This window comes from Caretta caretta, chromosome 12 (genome assembly GCF_965140235.1).
Source record: "Caretta caretta isolate rCarCar2 chromosome 12, rCarCar1.hap1, whole genome shotgun sequence".
In the NCBI taxonomy this organism is placed as follows: Eukaryota; Metazoa; Chordata; order Testudines; family Cheloniidae; genus Caretta; species Caretta caretta.
In genome coordinates, this window is record NC_134217.1 from 32,701,548 (window position 1) to 32,727,971 (window position 26,424).

The following is a 26,424-nucleotide window of genomic DNA, read 5'->3' on the forward strand; positions in this document are numbered from 1 at the left end:
ATAACCACCACCCTATACCGGAAACCTACTGACCGCTATTCCTACCTACATGCCTCCAGCTTTCACCCTGACCGCACCACACGATCCATTGTCTACAGTCAAGCTCTGCAATACAACCGCATTTGTTCCAACCCCTCAGACAGAGACAAACACCTACAAGATCTCTATCAAGCATTCTTACAACTTCAATACCCACCTGCGGAAGTGAAGAAACAAATTGATAGAGCCAGAAGAGTTCCCAGAAGTCACCTACTACAGGACAGGCCTAACAAAGAAAATAACAGAACGCCACTAGCCATCACCTTCAGCCCCCAACTAAAACTCCTCCAATGCATTATCAAAGATCTACAACCTATCCTGAAGGATGACCCAACACTCTCACAAATCTTGGGAGACAGGCCAGTCCTTGCCTACAGACAGCCCCCCAACCTGAAGCGAATACTCACCAGCAACTACATACCACACAACAGAACCACTAACCCAGGAACTTATCCTTGCAGCAAAGCCCGTTGCCAACTGTGCCCACATATCTATTTGGGGACACCATCACAGGGCCTAATAACATCAGCCACACTATCAGAGGCTCGTTCACCTGCACATCTACCAATGTGATATATGCCATCATGTGCCAGCAATGCCCCTCTGCCATGTACATTGGTCAAACTGGACAGTCTCTACGTAAAAGAATAAATGGACACAAATCAGATGTCAAGAATTATAACATTCATAAACCAGTCGGAGAACACTTCAGTCTCTCTGGTCACTCAATTTCTGATCTCAAAGTGACTATCCTTCAACAAAAAAAACTTCGAAAACAGACTCCAAAGAGAGACTGCTGAATTGGAATTAATTTGCAAATTGGATACAATTAACTTAGGCTTGAATAGAGACTGGGAATGGTTGATTCATTATAAAAAGTAACCTATTTCCCCTTGTTTAGTCATCCCTCCCCCTCCCCCACTGTTCCTCAGACGTTCTTGTTAAACCCTGGATTTGTGCTGGAAATGGCCCACCTTGATTATCATACACATTGTAAGGAGAGTGATCACTTTAGATAAGTTATTACCAGCAGGAGTGTGGGGTGGGGGAAGAGAAAACCTTTTGTAGTGATAAACACCCATTTTTTCATGATCTGTGTGTATAAAACATCTTCTGTATTTTCCACAGTATGCATCCAATGAAGTGAGCTGTAGCTCACGAAAGCTTATGCTCAAATAAATTGGTTAGACTTCCAAATAGTTCTTTCAATAAAATTCTGCCACCTTGACTCAGGCTGAGTAGTGCTTTGCTCCACAAGCAATCCCATTGAATTCCATGGGGCTACTCACAGAATAGAGGTGCCACACACCATAAGGAAAGACGGTGGAAGCTGGCCCTAAATGAGCAAAGTATATTGTGGGTATATTGAAATTGCAATTAGACATCTGTGACCGGCCTGTGTCAGCTGATTCAGGCTCAGGCTACAGGGCTGTTTAACTGTGGCGTAGATGTTCAGGCTTGGACTAGAGCGTGGGCTCTGGGACCCTCCCCCTCATAAGCTCAAATGTCTACACAGAAATTTTTAGTCCCGCAGCCCGAGCCCCATGAGCCTGAGTCAGCTGACCTGAGCCAGCCATGGCCAGGTCATGGGTCTTTTATTCCAATGTAGACATACCCTCCATAGCCTGGGCTCCACCCTGACCCCGGCCAGCTACACTACAATTAAATTACATCATAGCCCAAGCCTCGTGAGCCTGAGTCAGTTGACGCTGGCCAGTCACGGGTGTTTAATTGCAATGTAGACACAAAAGGGCTAGCCCTTATACAGTCACACAGGCAAGCAAGAGATCCGCTGCTCAGTCCTGCTCAAGTTGTGACTCCAGCTGTGGAGGCAGAGCAGGGGATATTCTCACAAAACTCCCTGCTGCAAGTGAGTGGGGAGGGGGATAGATAGGGATGTGGAAAAGGAGAAGCCCCGGCTCCTCCATCCCACTCATGAGTCAGGCTGGCTGCCAGACACACAGGACAGAGTAAACTGCTTCGCAACAGGGCACATTGTAAAGATACCACCTAGCTCTGATTGTAAAGGAAATCATCTTTTCCTGAGAAAAATGACAAGTGTACACTTTTTTAGATTGTCATTAAGCCCAGCCCACTTGTTAGAACAGTGAAACTCAACAGTGTAGCACTAACCTCATAGTCTGATCAAGTTAAACTTGGACCACAAGAATCAATCACGTTTGTTAATTAAGATCTGATATTTTCACTTAACATCTTATATTAAGAGTTACCTAGAGCTGAAATTGAGGCCAGGAAATTTCTCTTTTAATAAATATTAATATGAATTAATTCAGCTGAAATAGTCATTTTAAATGGTCCTATTTCTTAAAAATTCCCATTTTCATTTGCCATTATTAGCATTTGATTACTGACTTCTTCAGACACGACTGCAAAATGAGTTGTCTGAGGGTTTATAGCTAAACCTCTGAAAGACAAAAGTATGTGCTTGGCAAATGAACTTCCATCACTAAGTTAAAGTTTTGTAAAGAGAACAATAATTTATCTAGTATTTTAATTCCAGTCCTTTTAAAATCAAATTGCACAGCATGAAGTAAAATATATTTCCTACTATAATATAAATAAAATAATAATAATATAAAAGCAATTTTGTGAATATTAGTGAAGGAACTAATGAATTGGTGTGGCGGTTTAATTTTGTAAGTGTATTATAGGCTGCACCAACCTTTCTCAGAGGACTAGAGAGTTCCCCTTCTCACTGCTTCCTGTTTCCATTCCCATCACCCCTTCTTCTCCCTATTTATGTGCCCTCTCTCCTACCATCACCCATTTATACACAAAAAGAAATGAAAATACAGTATGTAATAGCATGTATATAGATAGATAACTAGAAGACATGCACATAACCTAAGTAGTCACATACCCTGATGACCGCAGTCCTGCAGTCAGATCTGCTAGCATGGACTCCTGCACCAGTAAAGAGTCAGAAGGATGACCAGACATCATTACTTGCTGTATCTACCTACTTACTTATATGGCCCTAGTCACCTTAGTACCTGAGGAGGACTATTTGTACAATCCAAATCGCACCTGGAGCTGCAGCTAGCCAGAGATGTCAAGAGTAACAAGAAGGGTTTCTTCAGGTATGTTGGCAACAAGAAGAAAGCCAAGGAATGCGTGGGCCCCTTACTGAATGAGGGAGGCAAACTAGTGACAGAGGATGTGGAAAAAGCTAATGTACTCAATGCTTTTTTTGCCTCTGTTTTCACTAACAAGGTCAGCTCCCAGACTGCTACGCTGGGCATCACAAAATGGGGAAGAGATGGACAGCCCTCTGTGGAGATAGAGGTGGTTAGGGACTATTTAGAAAAGCTGGACGTGCACAAGTCCATGGGGCCGGACGAGTTGCATCCGAGAGTGCTGAAGGAACTGGCGGCTGTGATTGCAGAGCCATTGGCCATTATCTTTGAAAACTCGTGGCGAACCGGGGAAGTCCCAGATGACTGGAAAAAGGCTAATGTAGTGCCAATCTTTAAAAAAGGGAAGAAGGAGGATCCTGGGAACTACAGGCCAGTCAGCCTCACTTCAGTCCCTGGAAAAATCATGGAGCAGGTCCTCAAAGAATCAATCCTGAAGCACTTGCATGAGAGGAAAGTGATCAGGAACAGCCAGCATGGATTCACCAAGGGAAGGTCATGCCTGACTAATCTAATCGCCTTCTATGATGAGATTACTGGTTCTGTGGATGAAGGGAAAGCAGTGGATGTATTGTTTCTTGACTTTAGCAAAGCTTTTGACACGGTCTCCCACAGTATTCTTGTCAGCAAGTTAAGGAAGTATGGGCTGGATGAATGCACTACAAGGTGGGTAGAAAGCTGGCTAGATTGTCGGGCTCAACGGGTAGTTATCAATGGCTCCATGTCTAGTTGGCAGCCGGTATCAAGTGGAGTGCCCCAAGGGTCGGTCCTGGGGCCGGTTTTGTTCAATATCTTCATAAATGATCTGGAGGATGGTGTGGATTGCACTCTCAGCAAATTTGCGGATGATACTAAACTGGGAGGAGTGGTAGATACTCTGGAGGGGAGGGATAGGATACAGAAGGACCTAGACAAATTGGAGGATTGGGCCAAAAGAAATCTGATGAGGTTCAATAAGGATAAGTGCAGGGTCCTGCACTTAGGACGGAAGAACCCAATGCACAGCTACAGACTAGGGACCGAATGGCTAGGCAGCAGTTCTGCGGAAAAGGACCTAAGGGTGACAGTGGACGAGAAGCTGGATATGAGTCAGCAGTGTGCCCTTGTTGCCAAGAAGGCCAATGGCATTTTGGGATGTATAAGTAGGGGCATAGCGAGCAGATCGAGGGACGTGATCGTTCCCCTCTATTCGACATTGGTGAGGCCTCATCTGGAGTACTGTGTCCAGTTTTGGGCCCCACACTTCAAGAAGGATGTGGATAAATTGGAGAGAGTCCAGCGAAGGGCAACAAAAATGATTAGGGGTCTGGAACACATGAGTTATGAGGAGAGGCTGAGGGAGCTGGGATTGTTTAGCCTGCAGAAGAGAAGAATGAGGGGGGATTTGACAGCTGCTTTCAACTACCTGAAAGGGGGTTCCAAAGAGGATGGCTCTAGACTGTTCTCAATGGTATCAGATGACAGAACGAGGAGTAATGGTCTCAAGCTGCAGTGGGGGAGGTTTAGATTGGATATTAGGAAAAACTTTTTCACTAAGAGGGTGGTGAAACACTGGAATGCGTTACCTAGGGAGGTGGTAGAATCTCCTTCCTTAGAGGTTTTTAAGGTCAGGCTTGACAAAGCCCTGGCTGGGATGATTTAACTGGGAATTGGTCCTGCTTCGAGCAGGGGGTTGGACTAGATGACCTTCTGGGGTCCCTTCCAACCCTTATATTCTATGATTCTATGATTTAATTTCTAACCTTTTGGAGTGTGCCATTTTGTCAGGGATTTCAGGTCATAGCAACATCCCAGAATATATTCATAGATTCCGAGGACAGAAGGGAACATTGTGATCATCTAGTCTGACCCCCTGTATAACACAGACCATAGAATTTCCCCAAAGTAATTCCAAAAGCAGATCTTTTAGAAAACATCCAATCTTGATTCAAGAGTTGTCAGCGATGGAGAATGCACCACTACCCTTGGTAAGATGTTCCAATGGTTAATTACTCTCACTGTTAAAAAAAATTTACACCTTATTTCCAGTCTGAATTTGTCTAGCTTCAACTTCCAGCCACAGGACCATGTTATCCCTTTCTCTGCTAGATTAAAGAATCCATTATTAAATATTTGTTCCCCTTTTAGGTACTTTTAATTGTAATCAAGTCACCCCTTAACTTTCTCTTTGTTAAACTGAATAGATAAAGCTCCTTGAGACTATCACTATAAGACATTTTCTAATCCTTTAATTGGTCTCACAGCTCTTCTCTGACCCCTCTCCAATTTTCCAGCATCCTTCCTGACTTTCTTAACCTCATCGTGAATGTCTTGGTCAATAATTTGTTGGCAATGTCTCCTGAGGGACATTTTTTTTTGTCTCCATTCATGAATATGTGCCTTGAAGTTAGAAACCAAATAGCTCCTTATCAGTAAAGATATGTTACCCAACAAAATGTGTCAAGACTTGACAGTTTGAGAAGTAACCATGATCAGATGCTGTGGAGGAAATGCTGCATTGTAAAAATGATCCCATTATTAAAAGGTACCAGATACAGATACACAGAATTCAGATACATAGGTAGAGTGCCTCGTTTTGTAGGATGTACACTGGTGCACACCCACCTACAAGACATAAGGAACAATGCCCTAGTGCCAGAATAACTTTTGCAGCTTCATATGACTGATGTGTCTTATTTGCCTCTAACTATTGCCTGATATTTTTCTGAGATTACTGCATATTATCTACAGTGACCCCCGAGGCCTCTTCTCTGAAGTGGTTGCCTTACTGTATCCTAATTGGGCCTAATTCAAACCGCACTGAAGTCAATGGAAAGATTCCCCTTGACTCTAGTGAGCATTGAATAAGGGCCATTAAAACTGCACTCCATTATTTTTGGTCTCCATACATATTGTTTCACCTTTTGTTTATTAAGTTGCCAGAGTTATTCATCCACCCATGAGCCTAATCTATCTAAATCTTTCTCACAAGCCACTCCAAGCATCTATGTAATTTAGATTATGGGAACCCCTTGTTCTGTCAAAGGAACTTGCACAACATAGAAAATAAAATAAAATAAAAGATTTAGTAAACTTTCAGCTCTGCAGTATTCATAAGAGCCAGTTGTTGAATTGTATATCCTAGTGATTCGGGGCCACACCTTCCCAGAACAGTTGGGAGTGGGAGGGGTAAAAAGCACACACACACCAAACCCTGTCTAGCAGGAAGTGCAGCTTCCCAAAGTGCTGATTCATGAGAGAGAAACAGAAAGGAGAAGGTGAAGAACAAATATGCCAAGAAGAAGGGAAAGGAAAAGTTAATGAAAAAGAAAGTGGAGGCCTGGGAGAAAGAGACGAGACGTGGCGGACAGCAGAATTTGAGGGGGAAGGAGGTGGCTAATTGGACATGAGAGGAATAAAAGTCAACCATGTCATTAAAGGGAACCAAAGGAGAAATTACTCATTTAGGGTCTGATCCAAAGTCTGTTACTGTCAATGGACTAAGGCCCTTAGAATTTGGTCATTCTATTCACACTGAGTAGAACACTTACCCTGTGAGCAGTCTATATAGGACTGGACAGAGGCAACGCATGGAGGGGCACGTGGGGTCACGTGTCCCCTCCAGATTTGCTGCTTGGCTTGTACTGAGCGTGCTCATATGGACTGAGCATGCTCAGTAACATCTCTGAAGCTGCTGCCCTCACTCTGCCTCCCCCCATTATCAGCAGGTATGGGTCATCTTTGGAACTGGGAGGCAGAAGCATGTCTTTGGCTTTTAATTCATAGATCCATTATCTGATGACATAAAACATCAGTGTCAACCTAGCATGGCTCCAGAAATTGTTTAAAATAATGTCCAGTAGCACAGACTCTGATCCCATCCACTAAAGCCAATGGGAGTTTTGCCATTGACTTCAGTGGGTATAGGATCAAGCCCTTAGAGAGGGCAAAATAAAAGATGAGCTAGGTGAAGGAAGAGAATTCACTGCTGGATGCAAAGTAAAGCCTGCAATTTTCTTCCTTTGTCTTTTGTTTTCCCATAAATGTTTGTGTGGATTTGAGGAAAATCCTCTAAGGTCAATAATTTCCAGTCTCTGTGGGACCAGAGGTGTGTTTGTGACCACACGGGGCATCCAGACTACTGCACAGGTATTTGCAATTCTGTTCTAGTCTCCTCATGCTGACTTCTAAACTCATCTGTCTCTAACATTAGCAGCAGCTGGGGAATCAATAGAGACAGCTGAAAGTTATTTACAGATGTTAGCAGGGAAAATGGGAAACCACAGAGCAGAATAGCATATACAACTTATCCAATAATAAAAACTGTTCTGCTGTAATTAAAACAGGAAATATTTTATGTAAACCTTCAGTTTCTCTTTGTGAGGAACAGGACTAATCTCTGCAATTAGTGTCCAAATAGTCTGACAGCCCTGACAATAATATAAACTTCTGAACTACAATGGCTGAAATTGCAGCACCTTTTCCATCTGTTCAGGTATGTCATAATAACATAGTAATGGTCTTGGCCAATCACAGGGTACAGATGTAGCTTTGAAGAAGGCAACTGAGTGGAACAGCTTTCAATGTCATTTTTACTAGGGCCATCAAACCAAGTTTACATTTAAGTCTACTGTTGACTTTGTTCCATCATATCTTTCCATGCTTTATCCACTTCTTATGCAAATGATCATTCAGGCCCTGATCCTGAATAAATACTTAAACATGTGCATAATATTGGTCAGGTGAGTAGCAGTCTTATTACTCACTTCAGCAAAATTACACAAAAGCATAAGTGCTTTGCGGGATCAGGCCATAATAATATAATCTAACCCTATTTATATTCAATGCAAACACAAATAGCATAACAATAAGAAATAAGGTGGTGTAATACTTACTACTGTCCATACATGAATTCACACCTTATTTAGTTTAGAAAATCTAAAACAAATTATAATTAGGGCTGTTGATTAATCACAGCTAACTCACGCAATTAACTCAAAAAACTTAACTGCGATTAAAAGAATTAATTGTGATTAATTGCACTGTTAAACAATAGAATGCCAACTGAAATATATTAAATATTTGTGGATGTTTTTCTACATTTTCAGAACAATGTAAATCTTTAGAGCCTACAAGTCTGCTCAGTCCTACTTCTTGTTCAGCCAATTGCTAAGACAAACAAGTCTGTTTACATTGATGGGAGATACTACTGACTCCTTTTTATTTACAATGTCACCTAAAAGTGAGAACAGGTATTCGCATGGCACTTTTGTAGCTAGCGTTGCAAGGTATTTATGTGCCAGATATGCTAAACATTCATATGTCCCTTCATGCTTCGGTCATCATTCCAGAGGACATGCTTCCATGCTGATGGTGCTCATTAAAAAAATAATGCATTAATTAAATTTGTGAGTGAACTTCTTGGGGGAGAATTGCATGACTCCTGTCCTGTTTTACCTGCATTGTGCTATGTATTTCATATTATAGCAGTCTCGGACGATGACCCAGCACATGTTGTTTGTTTTAAAAACATTTTCACAGCAAATTTGACAAAACGCAAAGAAGGTACCAATGTGAGATTTCTATGGACAGATACAGCACTCGACCCAACGTTTAAGAATCTGAAGTGCCTTCCAAAAATCTGAGAGGGATAAGGTGTGGAGCATGCTTTCAGATGTCTTAAAAGAGCAACACTCTGATGCAGAAACTACAGAACCTGAATCATCAAAAAAGAAAATCAACCTTCTGCTGGTGGCATCTGACTCAGATAATGAAAATGAACATGCGTCAGTCCGCTCTGCTTTGGATCGTTATTGAGCAGAACCTATCATCAGCATGAACACATGTATTCTAGAATGGTGGTTGAAGCATGAAGGGACATATGAATCTTTAGTGCATCTGGCATGTAACTATCTTGCGATGCTGGTTACAACAGTGCCATGTTCTCACTTTCAGGTGAGACTGTAAACACAGCGTGGGCAGCTTTATCTCCTGAAAATTGCAACCAAACTTGTTTGTGTGATTTCAGAGTAACAGTCATGTTAGTCTGTATTCGCAAAAAGAAAAAGGAGTACTTGTGGCACCTTAGAGACTAACCAATTTATTTGCACATAAGCTTTCGTGAGCTACAGCTCACTTCATCGGATGCATACTGTGGAAACTGCAGAAGACATTATATACACAGAGACCATGAAACAATACCTCCTCCCACCCCACTCTCCTGCTGGTAATAGCTTATCTAAAGTGATCACTCTTCTTACAATGTATATGATAATCAAGTTGGGCTATTTCCAGCACAAATCCAGGTTTTCTCACCTCCGCCCCCCCCACACAAACTCGCTCTCCTGCTGGTAATAGCCCATCCAAAGTGACCACTCTCTTTACAATGTGTATGATTGGAAATGGCCCACCTTGATTATCATACACATTGTAAAGAGAGTGGTCACTTTGGATGGGCTATTACCAGCAGGAGAGCGAGTTTGTGGGGGGGGGGGGGCGCGGAGGTGAGAAAACCTGGATTTGTGCTGGAAATGGCCCAACTTGATTATCATATACATTGTAAGGAGAGTGATCACTTTAGATAAGCTATTACCAGCAGGAGAGTGGGGTGGGAGGAGGTATTGTTTCATGGTCTCTGTGTATATAATGTCTTCTGCAGTTTCCACAGTATGCATCCGATGAAGTGAGCTGTAGCTCACGAAAGCTTATGCTCAAATAAATTGGTTAGTCTCTAAGGTGCCACAAGTACTCCTTTTCTTTTTGTTTGTCTGAGTGATTGGCTGAAGTAGAACTGAGTGGACTTGTAGGTTCTAAAGTTTTACATTCAGGTTTTTTTTTTAATACAGTTATTTTTTGTACATAATTCTATATTTGTAAGTTCAACTTTCATGATAAAGAGATTGCACTACAGTTCTTGTATTAGGTGAATTGAAATATACTATTTCTTTTGTTTTTTACAGTGCAAATATTTGTAATTAAAAATAAATAAAAGTGAGCACTGTACACTTTGTATTCTGTGTTGTAATTGAGATCAATATATTTGAAATGTAGAAAACATCTAAAAATATTTAAATAAATGGTATTCTATTATTGTTTAACAGCGCAATTAATCATGATTAATATTTTTAATCACTTGACAGCCCTAATTATAATTTGTTTTAATAGTTCATCTCCTGTTCACATTTATTATGTAGATCAGTGTGAATGCCACTCTCAAAACAGGTAAAACAGGTCAGGTTTTTAATGTTTTCTAACCATTTGGTGACATATTCCTAGTAGAGTTTGATCATATATTACGATAGGCCATAAATCTATACCAGCTACCTCTTCATCAATATGGGCAACTGTAAGAGCAATTTTGATCACAGGTGGCCCTAAAAAATAAGGACGTAAAGAAAAATATGGGAGAAAGTTAAAAGTCAAACTTAACATTTTCGTGGGCCCAGATTTTCAAGATCGCATACTCACAATTAAGCATGAAAAAACAAGTGTGCATAATTTGTGTATGGCAACTAACTACACAATTGTAATGAAATGCATATACAGGTGACCATTTAAATGTCTGCCTGGCCTTTTGTACATACAATTACTTTGATTTCCATACACATTTTAGGTAACTGCATGCAGAGTTTCTGCCCCACACATTTTTGCAAATGTAGTTCTGAAAATGGGGCTGAGAGAGAACTTGATTTGGTATAATCCATGGCCATCTTGTGCACTTAATCTCCCTCCCCAAACTGGAAGCAAGGACACTACAGAGCCAGGAGAAAAATCTGGCCTTGCTTAGGCAGACAAAAACAGCTGCAAGGTGCAGTTTTACCACCCGGGATAGATAAAGTGAAAGGACAAATTCATGAGAAGGGGGCGGGAAATGTGGAAAACTGACCTTGATTCTGGTTATCTGTGTTTAAGTTTTTTTTGCTGAAGCTGCTTTGCAGATAAGGAGACTAATGAATTGTTATTGGCTGTTGCTAGGGAAATTGTTAACCTATTAGGGGCTGTTATGAGTAATGTGCTTTGTCCAGAGAAAATGTATAAAGAGTTTAGTTAGAAAATGTGTTTTGGAGCAGTCCAGGAAGCTTTTTTTGGGGCAAGGAGCTGACACCAAAATTTCCCAGCAGCCGGACGGAAGGAGCAGCCCTGGAAGCCTGGTTGCTGATTACTCGAAACCATCTCAGACTTTGGGTAAATACATGTTTGGAATGCTCTGAACCTACAACTACAGAGCGCGCGCGTGTGTGTGTGTGTGTGTGTGTGTGTGTGTGTACATACACGCTTGCTTGAAACCTAATAAAGTAGTTTTAGGTAAAAGCACTCGTTTGTACCAATCATTATCAGACAGAGGAGCTGTGCCCTCTTTGATTTATTCCTGACACTGTCTGAAGACAGTCAAGTTACCACTGCTTTGGGTTCTGAAAACCCTGTGTAACACCAGGACTGGCCTTGATCAGTGCTGTAACTATTATCACAGCAGGATTTCATTCTCAACATTCAATTAGAGTCATAATTAATTCTGCAGGTCTAAAATGTTTTACAGTTATAACTTATTTATGCGTACAACATCTTCCTCGCATCTGAAATTAGATTTACAGCTCTTTAATTTCCTTATTCTTACCTTGCTCATTTAAATATATATATAGCTACTAGAGTAAGTATTCTTAGTCCTCAGACACATTCAGAAAAGTGGACATTCAGTGGACTATGTCTCCAAATGAGTGCTTTGTGAAGCATATCACCCAGAATAAGGTTCTGTGCCAGTTATCTTCTCTGAAAAGCTAACTTAGTGCTATCATTTGCTATCCCTTGTTTTAATTTGTCTCAAATAAACGGTCAGCTTGTCTCAAACAATACTCTTATTTCTAAGATTATCAGACACATTCAGATTTCCATTAGCGTTCTTTTCCTGAAAATTAAAAGCGTCATTTAGAGAACACATCCTAGTCCGTTGAGATATGTTTAATATTTGCAGATCCTGCTTTTATACATTTGTACCATGGTGGGTTTTTTGAGAGACCCAAAGTATATCTACCTGAATTAATGTCAGTGATTTAGGACTGTTTATGCACACACACACACACCCCACAAGCTAACAAAATATAAAACCTTTTAATGTGGCATTATATGTGGGGTTAAGTAACAAGACAACTTGAAAACAGCAATAAACCCTGAATGCTTTCCAGAAATCACTAATGCTGCCCCACACAGTTGGTCAGAAGTGTGATAATAAACAAAATAGGAAAGACTAGAAGAGATGTGTATTACTGTACATTATATAAATACCCACATATGCAGGAAGATTATTTACTGCAAAGCTAAAGTTATCAAGTGAATGAGCCTTACAATTATTTGTTTAATATCTAGTATATATCTCTGAAGTAGCCTCATAGAAAATATTAATTTTTATTGCTTTAAAGTGTTAAAAAAGGCATGAGATCTTTAGGCACAGGACAGTGGTCCGGTGGATAGGGCAAAAGACTGGGAGCTGGAAAACATGGGCTCCACTTCCAGTTCTGCCACTAGTCTTCTGCATGAATTTGCACAAATCAATTCAGCGTGATCACTATGCATTTGTACAATTCTAGCACAAGGCTGGGGCCTCTAGGCATTACTATTGTAATAGAGATAGGTCATTGATACCAGAAGTCCCGAAGTACCCCAACTAAAAAGAGAGGGTCTTATGCTACGCAGCCTGTTTTTAAAAAAAGAAAGAGTATCTACATCTGAAGCATTCTTCTGTTCCCTTCTACTTGTATTTACATGTGTTGCCTCTATGTATGGAATACCCTCTCAATCCAAGTTCAGTAAGCAACCACCATCTTTGAATACAAATCTACCTGGAAAAACAACTCACCCAGGATACTCATAAAAATTATGTTTATTATTTTAGTGGGGGAGAGAAGACAAAAAACAAGGCTTTTTGTTGTCCTGAATACATCTCAACTTCAATGGAGTTATGCCAATTTACACCAGCTGAGGATCTGGCCCTCTGTGTCCAAAGGATACATCATGTGCTACTCAGGGACTGAGCTTTTGAGGTTTCTCTATACAGCCTATATGAATTTATATTTGCTGTTCATATGGTTAAAAAAAGGAAAGCCACTTGACTATATTCCAAGTTCCTAGGTAAACTATAACTCATATTTCTAACTTCAAAGCAACAACACCATCCTAATTACGCATCACCTATAAAATCACAGAACATTCACCATGATCTGGAGTTTCATATCCAGATTTATGTCAAATTCACCCTTTCAGCTCAGAAACACATTTGGTTAAGTGAGAAAACAAGCAATGATTTTAAACAACTCATTTGAATCTCATCCAAAGTGGGCTATTGTATTCTAATGCTCATTTAGCTAAAAGCAAGCATTTCATTCTAGTTTCATTTAACTCAGCCTCAGCTTTGTGTGTGGAAGGCTGCAGCTATTTGATTCTGTAATGCCAGAGTTCCTAGAGTACATTTGTATCAATCAATCAATCTAGCCAGACATTTACTTGATGAGGAAACAACAGTAAAGGGTGGGACTGGTGTCTGGGTAGCAAAGAGAGCTGAAAAGCTGTCATGAATGTACACTGAAGCCAGGAAACAGGATTGGATACATCTCAACCGTGAGGCCATCTTCATGTAGAAATTGTAAGGCAAATTTAAGCAGGGTTAGCAGAAAGAAAGGAACATGGCAGTGGTGTCTGAAGCTAAAGAAAACAAATGGATGGATTTAGATGGGCTGATTCAGTCACTGAACTGGTGGAAATAGGAAACAAAACAGGTCTGAGAAGGAGCACGGAGATCTGTTGGGAAGCAGGTCCTGTGATAAATCAATGATAGGGACTAGAGACAGAAACATATACGAAGGTTCTAAGGTGACAGGTGTGACTAGGGACAGGGATACAGGATAAGTGATTATATTTTTATATAGGTGCAATATGTAAATAGTATCAATGAAAATATAGAGTGTCTGAAAGAAACACATCTTTATTTGCAGCCTCCACTTCTGCTCATGCACATACCTGTATTCGTGGGGCCTCCTTGACACCTGCTCATCAACAGAAAGAGTCTAATGCTTGTACCCACAGGTGATAGAATCTGCATGCACAAAACCCCACTGAGATTAAGGCATTGAGGGGAAGCCATTGCTGCCTGTTGTGTGGGTAGGAAGATTCAGTCTCTAAAGCTGTTAATTTGGCACCGTCACGAACACTACGTTCATACTTTTTTTTAAAAAAAAGACATTCATAATTCTATAGCACTCAGATTGACCTATGTTCAGCATGAGTGGTATCACTTTAAAGACACGTGCTGCTTTATGTGACTGAAATGTAAGATGTGCAATAATTATTTCACACTTTATTCAGATCAAGTATGATGCCAAGATTTTCAGATGTTTAAGGTTATAGCAACAACTTTTTCACTGAATTATCTTAATTAGATGAAGCTGTTCTAGGTGTGGCCCCGAATCACTTGTTACAACCAAAGTGGGAAGCAGAGATTCTATGCTTCCTACTCTTTGGCAAGGTTTATATAGCTGAGATAGTAACACTACTCCCTATGTCAGTAAAAAGGCGGACGGGAAGCTGAAAGGAATAATATAGAAAAATTCAAGACTGGAATATGTGTAAAGATCAACCTCAAATAAACTAGACTGTTCATCAGGGCTAGGACTGGGAAAACATATTTGGATATGTAGAAAACCTCTGAAATTTTGCCTGGTTTTAGAACTCAATTTTAGAATCGAAAATAAAATAATCACTAATATAAAGATATCTCACAGTATACTGGCCACCCTCACACTGGATTAAGAGGAAAGGGCTTCCCAAACCAAATTATCTTCAGTTTCTGCATTAGGGTGATCCCACTCTTTTAGGAGATGAAGAGAAATGGACTTGAGAGGATGCTACAAAAAGATGGAGAGGGAAGAGATGTTACCAAGCCTCTATCCAGCTGTTCTGTGGGAAGATCACAGCCATCAGGGAACACCTGAAGATCCCGGAGAAGAATTTGGGTATGACAAGCTACCAGCTAAAAAAGTCAATGAGAAAGAAAAGTCCTTGGGCGTCTTCCATAAGAAGGGAAAATTAAATAGAGAGAATTGAACTGGGATGATCTAAAAAGTTCAGATCACTTAGTAGAGCTGGTAAATATATATATTTTCCATGGAAAAGAGCAATTTTAATTTTTTCAACAAAATAAAAAATAATCCTTGAAAATTTGCATGGAAATGGGAATTTTTATGAGGAAAATGTTCATTTTGCCAAAAAGACATTTTTTGTCAGAAAAAATTTTAAAAACAACATTTGACAAGCTGTGTCATGTAGGTAACTTCTAGAGCAGCACATGAGCTCCCTTGCAGATTCCCTCAAACTAGTCATCATCATGGCCTAAGCCTATGACACAATTAAGCTCTTCTGGAATGAAAAAAAGTGGGGATGGAAATAGAGAAATTGTCTTTTCAAATGAAAAATGTATTTTAACCTTCACCTACATACTAAAACAACATGATTGAAACTCCTTACAAATACTTTTCTTCAAGTAGCAATAAAATTATACTTCTAATTAGAAAACTAAATTAAAATAATCAAACATGAAAACATATTATTCTAATTTTTTATACAGGAAACTCAGTGTCACTTGTATATTACTGAATTCAGCTATTCGAAATACCATAATTTAAAAAAGAAAATCACCTCACAAAATCTACTATATAGATTCTTAAGTGATTTATTTAAGCTGTAACCCTCATGGAAATAAAGTTGAGTTGTCAGTTTCATTCCAAATGCATACAACAAAACTCTTTCAACCCTAATGTCTCAAAATGCAAGATCAAGGGGTAGTTTGCAAACCAGGATGTGTTGCAGTGCTCAGGTATTCCACCAATACTGCAGTATTCACAGACTACTTCCTCTTCCAGTTCCAAAAGCGGCTCCCAAATAAGACAAACCCTTTGTATAAACAGTCAAGCAATTGTGTCTGCATAGTTCAGAACACTCCAAAAAAGGATTCTAGATACACAAACCCATAAATGAAGTGAAATTTGCTAAACCCATCAATTTTAACTAAATCAAGCAATTTTACAGTGACAGGTGCATTAAGTGGGTACGGGCACTACACTGAACCACCGACCCAGACAAACTCATAAACCAATTCTCCTTTACTATATGCAGCTAGCTTGCTCTATGAAAAGCAAAATTGTTTCAGTTAATGTTCAGTTAATTAAAGCTTGTCTCTTTCACCACAAGAAGTTGGCCCAATAAAAGATATTATCTCTCCCACCTTATCTCTCTCATGTCTTGGAACCAACACAGCTACAACCACTCAGTTAATGTTGTTATTCTAAGTTCTGATTCTTTCACACTTATTCATGCTGAGTACTACAGTACCTAACCATCCGAGTAGTGCGACTGAAATCATAACGTTTGGGATGGGCTCATGAAGTGACTCATCCCAAGGAAGAGAGGTGGAACAAGGCCCTGAAGTTACAGTGGTGCATTTTTGACTGAATGATAAACTAGAGCTAGGCAAATAATCCAAAATAAATCCCGACAAATACGCCATTGAATTTTTAAACAAATCTGCTTTGACTGTGTTTGCAGCCTTCTGTGATTACTTTCCATGAATATTTTATCAGATGAAGAATGTTCACTGGAACATTGAGTTTTAAAGCAATGCTGCAGAACAGCTGAGGAAACCACATTGAGAAACAATCATTTCAAGTATCCATACTTAGAAACCTGACTGTTTACCATTAACTTGGGTTTGAATAGGGACTGGGTCATTACACATATCGAATCTATTTCCTTAAGTTAAGTAACACTACAAAAGTTTTTTTTTCCTCCTGCTGATAATAGCTCATCTTAACTAATTAGCCTCTCACAGTTTGTATGGTAACTTCCAACTTATCTGTATGTGTATATCTTACTATATGTTCCATTCTATGCATCCGATGAAGTGGGCTGTAAAAAAACATAGGGCCTGAATATAGCAGAAATATCAATAAACTGGGGGAGAGGGGGGAGAGAAACTGTCAGAAAAGGGACAGTTCTCTCATCCTCCAGTACCACAGAGGCATCTACATATAAGCACTGAAATGTTTGTTTTTCTCCTTATTAAGGCATGAAGACCCTATATTTAAGTACATTATATTTATTTGAACACTACATAGCAATCACAACCACCACCACAACCAGATGTTGACTGCAGCCTGCAGCTCCCTGCAGTCCAGAACCCTGCCTTCCAAAATGGAGAACGATATTTGGCCTCTGCAGCCACACCCCACCTCTTTACACAACAATGGCAGCTGCTCCACGTAACATTTGGGCAACAAAGTTTGAGGGAAGTGGCCGGGCAGAGCCAGAGGAGATCACTTTCCACAGTGTCATCCTCCAGGGTAGTATTCACGTAGCGCTGGAACATTTGAGCATGCAGGTTAATTCTGACAGAATTCAACAGTAACTTACAAAGATCTCTGGCAGCACCATGTTTGAGGTAGCCAGTCTTGTGACTCCAGGAGCCATGATGACCCTTGCAGCCTTCCATCCTGCTGCTGCCGCCTTTGGGAAAGGAACAAAGTACCATTTGGACAGAGCTTTCGCAGCTGTATTGCAAACCAAGCATTCAAAAATCATGGGTCACTCCCCAAAAAAATCTTGAAATTGTTCTTTTTAATCTCATGATTTTTAAGCCAAACAAAACAAAAACTATAATACATGTAGGGTTCTTATTTGCCTTCTGGCTTTTGAGCCTTTAGGATGCATTTGGGTCACATTTTCAAGGTTTTCCTCTGCAACCTTGAGAGCTAGAAATTTACTACTTTTTTTTAAATTAAAGCTGAGGTTCACATATTTGGCTTGTGATATACAGAAGGTCAGACTGGAAGATCTGGTGGTCACTTCTGGCCTCAACTCTATGATTATGTTCACATAATTTCAGGAGCTTGGGCTTTAAGAAAAACATTTAATGTAATGAAATATGGCAAAATTGGGATAGTTGACAAACACTGTCACAGTCACGTAACACAGTGCCTCTTCCACTATTGTGTAGCTGATTCATAAGGCTACTCCCTAATATGTTCAGTCCCTTCTCCCTACCATCTCCATTGTTGATAGGCACAATCAGTACAGGGTATTAAAGGGGACATGCTACTCTCCTCCCTCAAAATTTTACTGTGCCATTTATGTTTTCTGCTTCTCTTCAGACCTCTCCCAGAAAAAGGTTTCATTCATCCTCTTCGACATTCCCTTCTGCCTCTGATCCACATTCATAATTCCGAATGCAGTGTACACGCGAATGTTGTACACCCAGATCAGATACACAATTTAGGGCTTTGAAAAGTCCCATACTTTTTTCTATACGGGGTTCTTGAAGGAGCCTAATGAACATGGGTGCCCAACTCCCATTCAATTTCCCTGGAATCTGAGCACCTTCAGGCTCCTTTGAAAATCCCAACTCTGTCTGCTAATTTTCATAAATTTCGTCATAGCCACTGCAGTCTCACAGGTGTTTCACGCCTAACAGTGATGAGCCCACCACGGCCAAGATATCAAATCAGTTTTAAATTATTTACATGCTCAGCTCATTTGCTGAGGAATACGTTTAGGAAAATTTATATTCCTCGAGTGTTCCATCAGTGGGATGTTGCCTCCAGAAATATACATGTTGAGTCTTATCAGTGAAAGATTCCACTATCAGTAGCCCAACACATTTTAGGGTAACTGAAAATCACTGCAGTGCTAAGGAAAGATGTATGACCTACTTGCATAAAAAAAAAAAAGTACTTGCTTTCTACTTTATTCCAAATAACCTCTCCTAGATTGTTCAAGTATATATTTCATACATCCTCCATTACGCTCACCAACATCCCCCAACTCTCTATCCTAATACCCCTAGTCAGTTTCTGATGTCTTTATATATTAAATTAGCATCCAGTCTATCCCATCATTTCCACTTCAGTGGCAGTCCATCTCCCTGTGCTATTCCAGTTTATTCACAAAGCCCACACCCTCCATATTGCAACATCAAGATGACCATTCATCCAAATAATCCTGGTCAGCACTGTCACTGCTTTGACAACAGATGACTGTACCTGTCACATTAGATAAGCTATTCCCTTTGATTCAGATTAAATGGCAGGATGATACGTACATATAATCTGTCACATGTGGAGCCTTGGTGCAAAGACAAATCTATCAAATACGAAGTGCATGGAGAGAATGACAAAGCACATGAAATGTAATGGAATATGTTTTAATATTTGAAAGATCCTCCTTTCCAAAGGAGGACTTAATAGAGGAGAAGCTATTAAGCCTCTTACCAGTGAGAGCAAAATCTCTCTCACGCACACGAGTGCCCTTAATACACTATGGACTTCACTATGGTCTCCTATTCATACTCCCAGCTTATTTCTTCCAGCCATCTTGTTTCCATCAGCAATGCTAATAGGTTGAGATGTTCAAAGCAGTGCAAGGGAATTGGCCACATGTCTTCCATTAGTTAACAGATTGTGTTCCTTCTATTCATTCTAAATGGAAGATATGTGGCTAAATCCCCTGCACAGCTCTGAAAATCCCAACCCCAATCTCTAAGCACAGTCAAGGGAACAGAAGCACAGTCAGATGTCAACATCTGTTATGTCCAGCCTCAATTTATTCATACTTGATCTATGCCTTTTTAGTAAGTTTCATTGTGCTAGGATGGCGTAAAGAGGCCTAAGTGTAAATGACAACCATCTTGATGTATCTTTCCATCAACAAAAGCAAATAGGCTCCTACTTCCCTGGTCATAGAAACTGCAGTAATTCCTCAAGAAAGAGTCCTCACAAGAAATGCCAAATGTGTGAGGCAAAAGGCACCCAGATAACACCGTGACAGCCATCTACTATGCACTGCAAATATTCATAGTGATAGTAATAATAAATAATTCATCCTTGGTGTAACAATTTATGTAAACAGAATTACACCAAGGATTAATTTGGCCCTCATACTTTAATTTTCATGATGTATTTTGAGGGATCACACTGGAAATTACTCTTATTCCAAGATATGTATTGAAATCATCCTTTGTACACAAATGTCAGTGAGTGTGTGACTATCTTTCTAACCTCAGGAGGCCTTGTTCCAAAGGTTAAGAAGTCATCCTCCATGCTGAGGGACATGGAAGAGATCCAACAAGCAAAATACCCAGTAAATGTGACTATTAGGCATACATGAGGGATCATGTCCTCTCCTTCAAAAAAGACAGGTACCTTTTCTGTAACTGGTGTTCTTTGAGATGTGTTGCTCATGTCTATTCCACAACAGGTGTGCGTGCTTGCCATGTGCACCGGTGCCAGAAGTTTTTCCCATAGCAGTACCCGTAGGGGGGGGAAGCGCCCCCCACAACCCTTGGAGTGGCACCTGCCTGGCGTGGTATATGGGGAGCTGCACGCTCCCCCCCCCCTTAGTTCCTTCTTGCCAGACAACTCCGACAGAGGGGAAGGAGGGTGGGATGTGGAATAGACATGAGCAACACATCTCGAAGAACACCAGTTACGGAAAAGGTAACTGTCTTTTCTTCTTCGAGTGATTGCTCATGTGTATTCCACAATAGGTGATTCCAAGCTATATCTCTTGGAGGTGGGTAGGAGTTCACAAGTTCCCAGGATGGAGGACAGCCCTGCCAAACCTGGCATCATCCCTGGTTTGGGGGACGATCGCATAGTGCGAGGTGAACGTGTGAACTGAAGACCACGTGGCGGCCCTACAAATGTCCTGGATGGGGACGTGGGCCACGAAGGAAGCCGACAAGGCCTGCGCCCGAATCGAGCGTGCCCTCACAATGGGTGGCGGGGGGACACCTGCCACCTCATAACAGGAATGGATGCACAAAGTGATCCGATTGAAAAGCCGCTGAGTGGAAAGCGCACACTCAGCCGAGGCAACGAACAGTTGCGAGGCCTTTCTGAACGGCTTGGTCTGCTCAACGTAGAAAGCCAGAGCCTGCCGCACATTGAGCGTGTGGAGACGGCACTCCTCACTGGATGTGTGAGGCTTGGGGCAGAGGACCGGTAGAAAAATGTCCTGCCCCATGTGGTAGGCAGAGACCACCTTCAGGAGCAGGGCTGGCTCCAGCTTTTTTGCTGCCCCAAGCAGCGAAGGAAAAAACAAAAACAAACCAAGCCTGGTTGAGCTGCTGCCGAAGTGCCACCGAATAGGAAGAGAAGATATTTTGTTCAATATCTTCATAAATGATCTGGAGGATGGTGTGGATTTCACTCTCAGCAAATTTGCGGATGATACTAAACTGGGAGGAGTGGTAGATACGCTGGAGGGGAGGGATAGGATACAGAAGGACCTAGACAAATTGGAGGATTGGGCCAAAAGAAATCTGATGAGGTTCAATAAGGATAAGTGCAGGGTCCTGCACTTAGGACGGAAGAACCCAATGCACAGCTACAGACTAGGGACCGAATGGCTAGGCAGCAGTTCTGCGGAAAAGGACCTAGGGGTGACAGTGGACGAGAAGCTGGATATGAGTCAGCAGTGTGCCCTTGTTGCCAAGAAGGCCAATGGCATTTTGGGATGTATAAGTAGGGGCATAGCGAGCAGATCGAGGGACGTGATCGTTCCCCTCTATTCGACATTAGTGAGGCCTCATCTGGAGTACTGTGTCCAGTTTTGGGCCCCACACTTCAAGAAGGATGTGGAGAAATTGGAGAGAGTCCAACAAAGGGCAACAAAAATGATTAGGGGTCTGGAACACATGAGTTATGAGGAGAGGCTGAGGGAGCTGGGATTGTTTAGCCTGCAGAAGAGAAGAATGAGGGGGGATTTGATAGCTGCTTTCAACTACCTGAAAGGGGGTTCCAAAGAGGATGGCTCTAGACTGTTCTCAATGGTATCAGATGACAGAACGAGGAGTAATGGTCTCAAGCTGCAGTGGGGGAGGTTTAGATTGGATATTAGGAAAAACTTTTTCACTAAGAGGGTGGTGAAACACTGGAATGCGTTACCTAGGGAGGTGGTAGAATCTCCTTCCTTAGAGGTTTTTAAGGTCAGGCTTGACAAAGCCCTGGCTGGGATGATTTAACTGGGAATTGGTCCTGCTTCGAGCAGGGGGTTGGACTAGATGACCTTCTGGGGTCCCTTCCAACCCTTATATTCTATGATTCTATGACTGCAGGGCCTGCAGCCAAATTGCCGCCAAAGACCCAGACGTGCCGCCCCAAGTCCAGACAGATTGACGCCCCTTTCTATTGGCCGCCCCAGGCACCTGCTTCCTTCGCTGGTGCCTGGAGCCAGCCCTGTTCGGGAGGAAAGCGGGGTGTGCGTGGAGCTGGACCTTGTCCTTATGAAAGACTGTGTACGTTGCCTCGGAGGTCAGGGCCCTGAGCTCCGAGAGTCGCCTGGCCGACGTGATTGCAACCAGGAAGGCCACCTTACATGAGAGGTAAGACCAGGAGCACATGGTCAATGGTTCAAATGGGGGCCCTGTGAGATGAACCAACACCAGGTTTAGGTCCCACTGCGGCACCGGGGGTCTAGAATATGGAAAAAGACTGTCCAAACCCTTAAGGAACCAGACAGTCATATCATGGGAAAATACCGTGTGTCCTTGCACCGGCGGATGGAAGGCCAATATGGCTGCCAGGTGCACCTTGACCGACAAGGGCGCCAGGCAGGAGGTAATCAAGGATAAGCTGGATCGGAACGGTCACCGGGGCGACACCCTGGTCCGCCACCCACTGGGACCACTTCGCCAAATAAACGCGGCGAGTGGAGGGCCATCTACTTTTGAGGAGGATGCGCTGAAGCTGCTCTGATCATGTCCTTTCTTTTCCACCTAACCACTGAGCAGCCATACCGTGAGGTAAAGAGCTGCCAGGTTGGGGTGGAGGAGGCAGCCCTGGTCCTGAGAGAACGGGCCTGGGCGGAGCGGCAAAGGACACGGCAGAGCTACCGCCAGGCCCATGAGGGTCCCTCACCAATGCTGCCTGGGCCACTCCGGGACAATCAGGAGGACCTGGGCCTTGTCGTCTTTATCTTTTCCAGGACCCTGCTGATTAGAGGGAATGGGGGAAAGGCATAAAGAAGCCGGCCTGACCAGGACAGGAGAAAGGCATTGGAGATAGCACCCCTCCCCAGACCCCCCTACCAGAACCAGAGGCATCGCCGGTTTTGCCGAGTCATGAATAGGTCCACCTGGGGAGTTCCCCACCTTCAGAAGAGCCAGTGGGCCACTTCCAGGTGGAAGGACCACTCGTGTTGTGAGGAAAAGTCCCTGCTCAAGCGATCTGCCCTCTTGTTCTGGGCGCCCGGTAGGTGGAAGGCCTTCAGGTGGATGCTGTGGGCTATACAGAAGTCCCACAGCCTGAGGGCTTCGCGGCAGAGGGCATAGGATCGGGCCCCGCCTTACCTGTTGATATAGAACATTGAGGCCATGTTGTCCAGGAAGACCCTGACTACCTTGCCCTCCAGGTGGGAGCAGAAGGCCATACACGCCAGCTGCACCACCCTGAGCTCCTTGACGTTTATATGTAAGGTCAGGTCTTGAGCCGACCACAGGCCCTGAGAGTCTAAAAGTTCCCCACATGGGCCTCCCAACCCAGGTCCGATGCATCGGACACCAACTCCAACGATGGGGCTCTGTCCCTGAACGGGACCCCTTGGAGCATGTTGTTTGGGGCGGACCACCACCATAGTGAGGTGATTATAGAATCTGGCACGGTGAGGACCTTGTACATCCTGTCCATGACCTGGGAGAACTTCGAGGCCAACCAGAGCTGGAGGGGCCTCATCCTGAGTCTGGCGTGATGGATCACGTATGTGCATGCCAACATGTGACCCAGGAGTTGCAGGCAAACCCTGGCTGTTGTCACTGGGAACCTTGTGACCGAGTCGATGAGACCTTTCAGGGTCTAGAATCTATCTGGCGGGAGGGAGGCCCTGGCTGACACTGCATCCAAGAGCGCCCTGATAAACTCTATGCATTGGACCAGGACTAATGTGGACTTGGTGTTGTTTACCAGCAGGCCCAAGGCAGTGCACGTAGACAGGAGGAGAGCCACTTGATCCCTCACCTGCAACCGGGAGTTGCCCTTGACCAGCCAGTTGTCCAGATAGGGAAATATCTGGACCCCCCACCATCTGAGGTAAGCCACTACCACCTACATGCATTTTGTAAACACCTTGGGGGCAATGGACAGACCAAATGGGAGGACCGTGAATTGGTAGTGACTCTGTCCCACCATGAAACGGAGGAAGTGCCTGTGCCTCTCGAATATGTGGACGTGGAATTATGCGTCCTGTAGATCGAGGGCAGGGTACCAGTCCCCGGGATCCAGGGAGGGGATGGAGACCATGCAGAACTTGAGCTTCACCATGTACTGGTTCAGACCTTGGAGGTCCAGGATGGGTCTGAGCCCCCCTTTGGCCTTCGGGATAAGGAAATAACGGGTGTAATACCCCTTGCCCATGAACTCCTCAGGCACCATCCCACCTCCTGCTCTAGCAGAGCTTTGTGCAAGGGGTCCCCCAAGAGGGACTGGGGCAGGGGTGGTTGGTTGGGGAGGAAGTAAACTGAAGGGTGTAACCCCGGGAGATCGTGTTGAGGACCCATCGGTCCGAGGTTAGCCGCGACCATTCCAGGAGGAAAGCACACAACTGGTTGGAGAAGGGAAGCTTTATTGGGGTGGATCCCTGATGAGGACTGGTGAGGTGCCCCCAAGCGTCCCATTAAAAACGCCTTTTCCCCGCCTGCTTGCCCTTGAAGGACCCAGGCTGCGGGGCAGGCCGAGACTGCCTCTGAGGGCATCTCTTATAGTCCCACTACTTTTTATGGGCATCCTCATTCTTCGGGAGGGATGCCTGGACAGGAGTCTGCTGCGACTTGAACTTAGGTTTTGCCGGAACCAGGTCATGGAGGCCCAGAGTCTGGAGGGTCATGCGGGAGTCTTTCATGCCAGGCAGGCTTGTATCTGTTTCCTCCACAAACAGAGCTTTCCTGTCAAACAGGAGATCCTGCATAGAAGACTGCGCCTCACTGGACAGCCCAGAGAGCAGGAGCCATGACGCCCATCTCATGGACACTGCAGAGGCCATTGATCGTGCAGCCGTGTCTGCAGCATCCAAGGCTGCCTGCAGAGATGCCCTAGTGGCCGCTGCCCCTTCCTCAACTAGCACCTTGAACTCCTTCCTATCGCGCTCCTGGAGGGAGTCCTCAAACTTGAGCAGGGAGTCCCACAGATTGAATTCGTACCAGCCCAGGAGAGCCTGATGGTTTGCCATTCATAACTGGAAGCTCGAAGATGAATAAACCTTCCTTCTGAAAGAGTCCAGTCTTCTAGAGTCTTTGTTCTTTGGGGTCGGGGCTGGCTGACCCTGCCATTCCCTGTGGTTGACCGAATCGACCATCAGGGAGTTGGGCGCCAGGTGGGTATACAAGTACTCATGCCCTTTAGTGGGTACAAAGTACTTGTGTTCCGCCTTTTTAGAGATGGGGGCCGATGAGGCCGGTGTTTGCCACAGGGCATTAGAAATCTTAGCCAGCCCTTCATGAAGAGGCAAGGCCACACTACTCAGTGCTGATGGAGACAACACGTTAAACAGGGAGTCTGTGGGCTCCTCCATCTCCTGTGCCTGGAGGTGGAGGCTGGGTACCACCCTCTTTAAGAGTTCTTGGTGGGCCCTGAAGTCCTCCTGTGGGACAGAGGGGGGAGGGGCCGTAATCTCCTCCTCCAGGAAGGGCGAGGAGGCCAGTGCAGTGCTCTGGGTGTCGGCCGGCACCGGAGGGTCCACCACCTGGTCAGACTCTGGGCACGTTCCCGAGGACGTACATCCCACCGACTCCTTTCTCAGAGGTCTGGAGAGGGAGGCCGATAGTGCTTCTGAAGCTCCGGCCACCGAGCGAGCTCCCACCAGGTGCTGCACTGGAGGCCACGGTACCCACTGGTACCACTGGGCCAGCCACGATGCTCGATGCCACTACACCTGCTGTGGCACTGGCGGGGCCGGCTGGTCGGGTTGGCTGGCCTGGCCCATCGAAGGATGGCTATGAATGGAGACCAGGCTGGCGTAAGATCTGCTGCTGTCTCTGGATTGGGAGGAGCAGTGGTGCCAGGATCTATGACGGCCAAGGGAACGCAATCTCGACACGGAGGACCGGTACCAACAGTAACAGTTGCTCCGTGAACGGCCTCGACGGGCGGACCTGCGACAGCGAGACACCATCGATCGATACCTGGGGCTGCGATGCCTTGGCAGAGACTTGGAGCGGGCGTCTGAG

The 26,424-nt window shown here is 43.7% G+C and overlaps 2 long non-coding RNA genes across 5 annotated transcripts in view; one reads left to right on the forward strand and one right to left on the reverse strand.

The window, feature by feature from the left end:
* The window catches only part of LOC125645277 (uncharacterized), a 344,743-nt gene that overhangs the window by 118,297 nt on the left and 200,022 nt on the right, over positions 1 to 26,424 (reverse strand). The window lies entirely within an intron of this gene.
* On the forward strand, positions 11,191 to 25,472 carry LOC125645276 (uncharacterized). 3 transcript variants are annotated; one of them, XR_012664598.1, is made up of 6 exons: positions 11,191 to 11,357; positions 20,269 to 20,403; positions 22,324 to 22,590; positions 23,158 to 23,458; positions 24,170 to 24,292; positions 25,137 to 25,472. It is a non-coding gene; the product is annotated as an uncharacterized LOC125645276 (long non-coding RNA). The 3 variants fall into 3 exon arrangements; XR_012664596.1 differs by having other exon boundaries at positions 25,155 to 25,472; XR_012664597.1 differs by having other exon boundaries at positions 23,193 to 23,458; positions 25,155 to 25,472.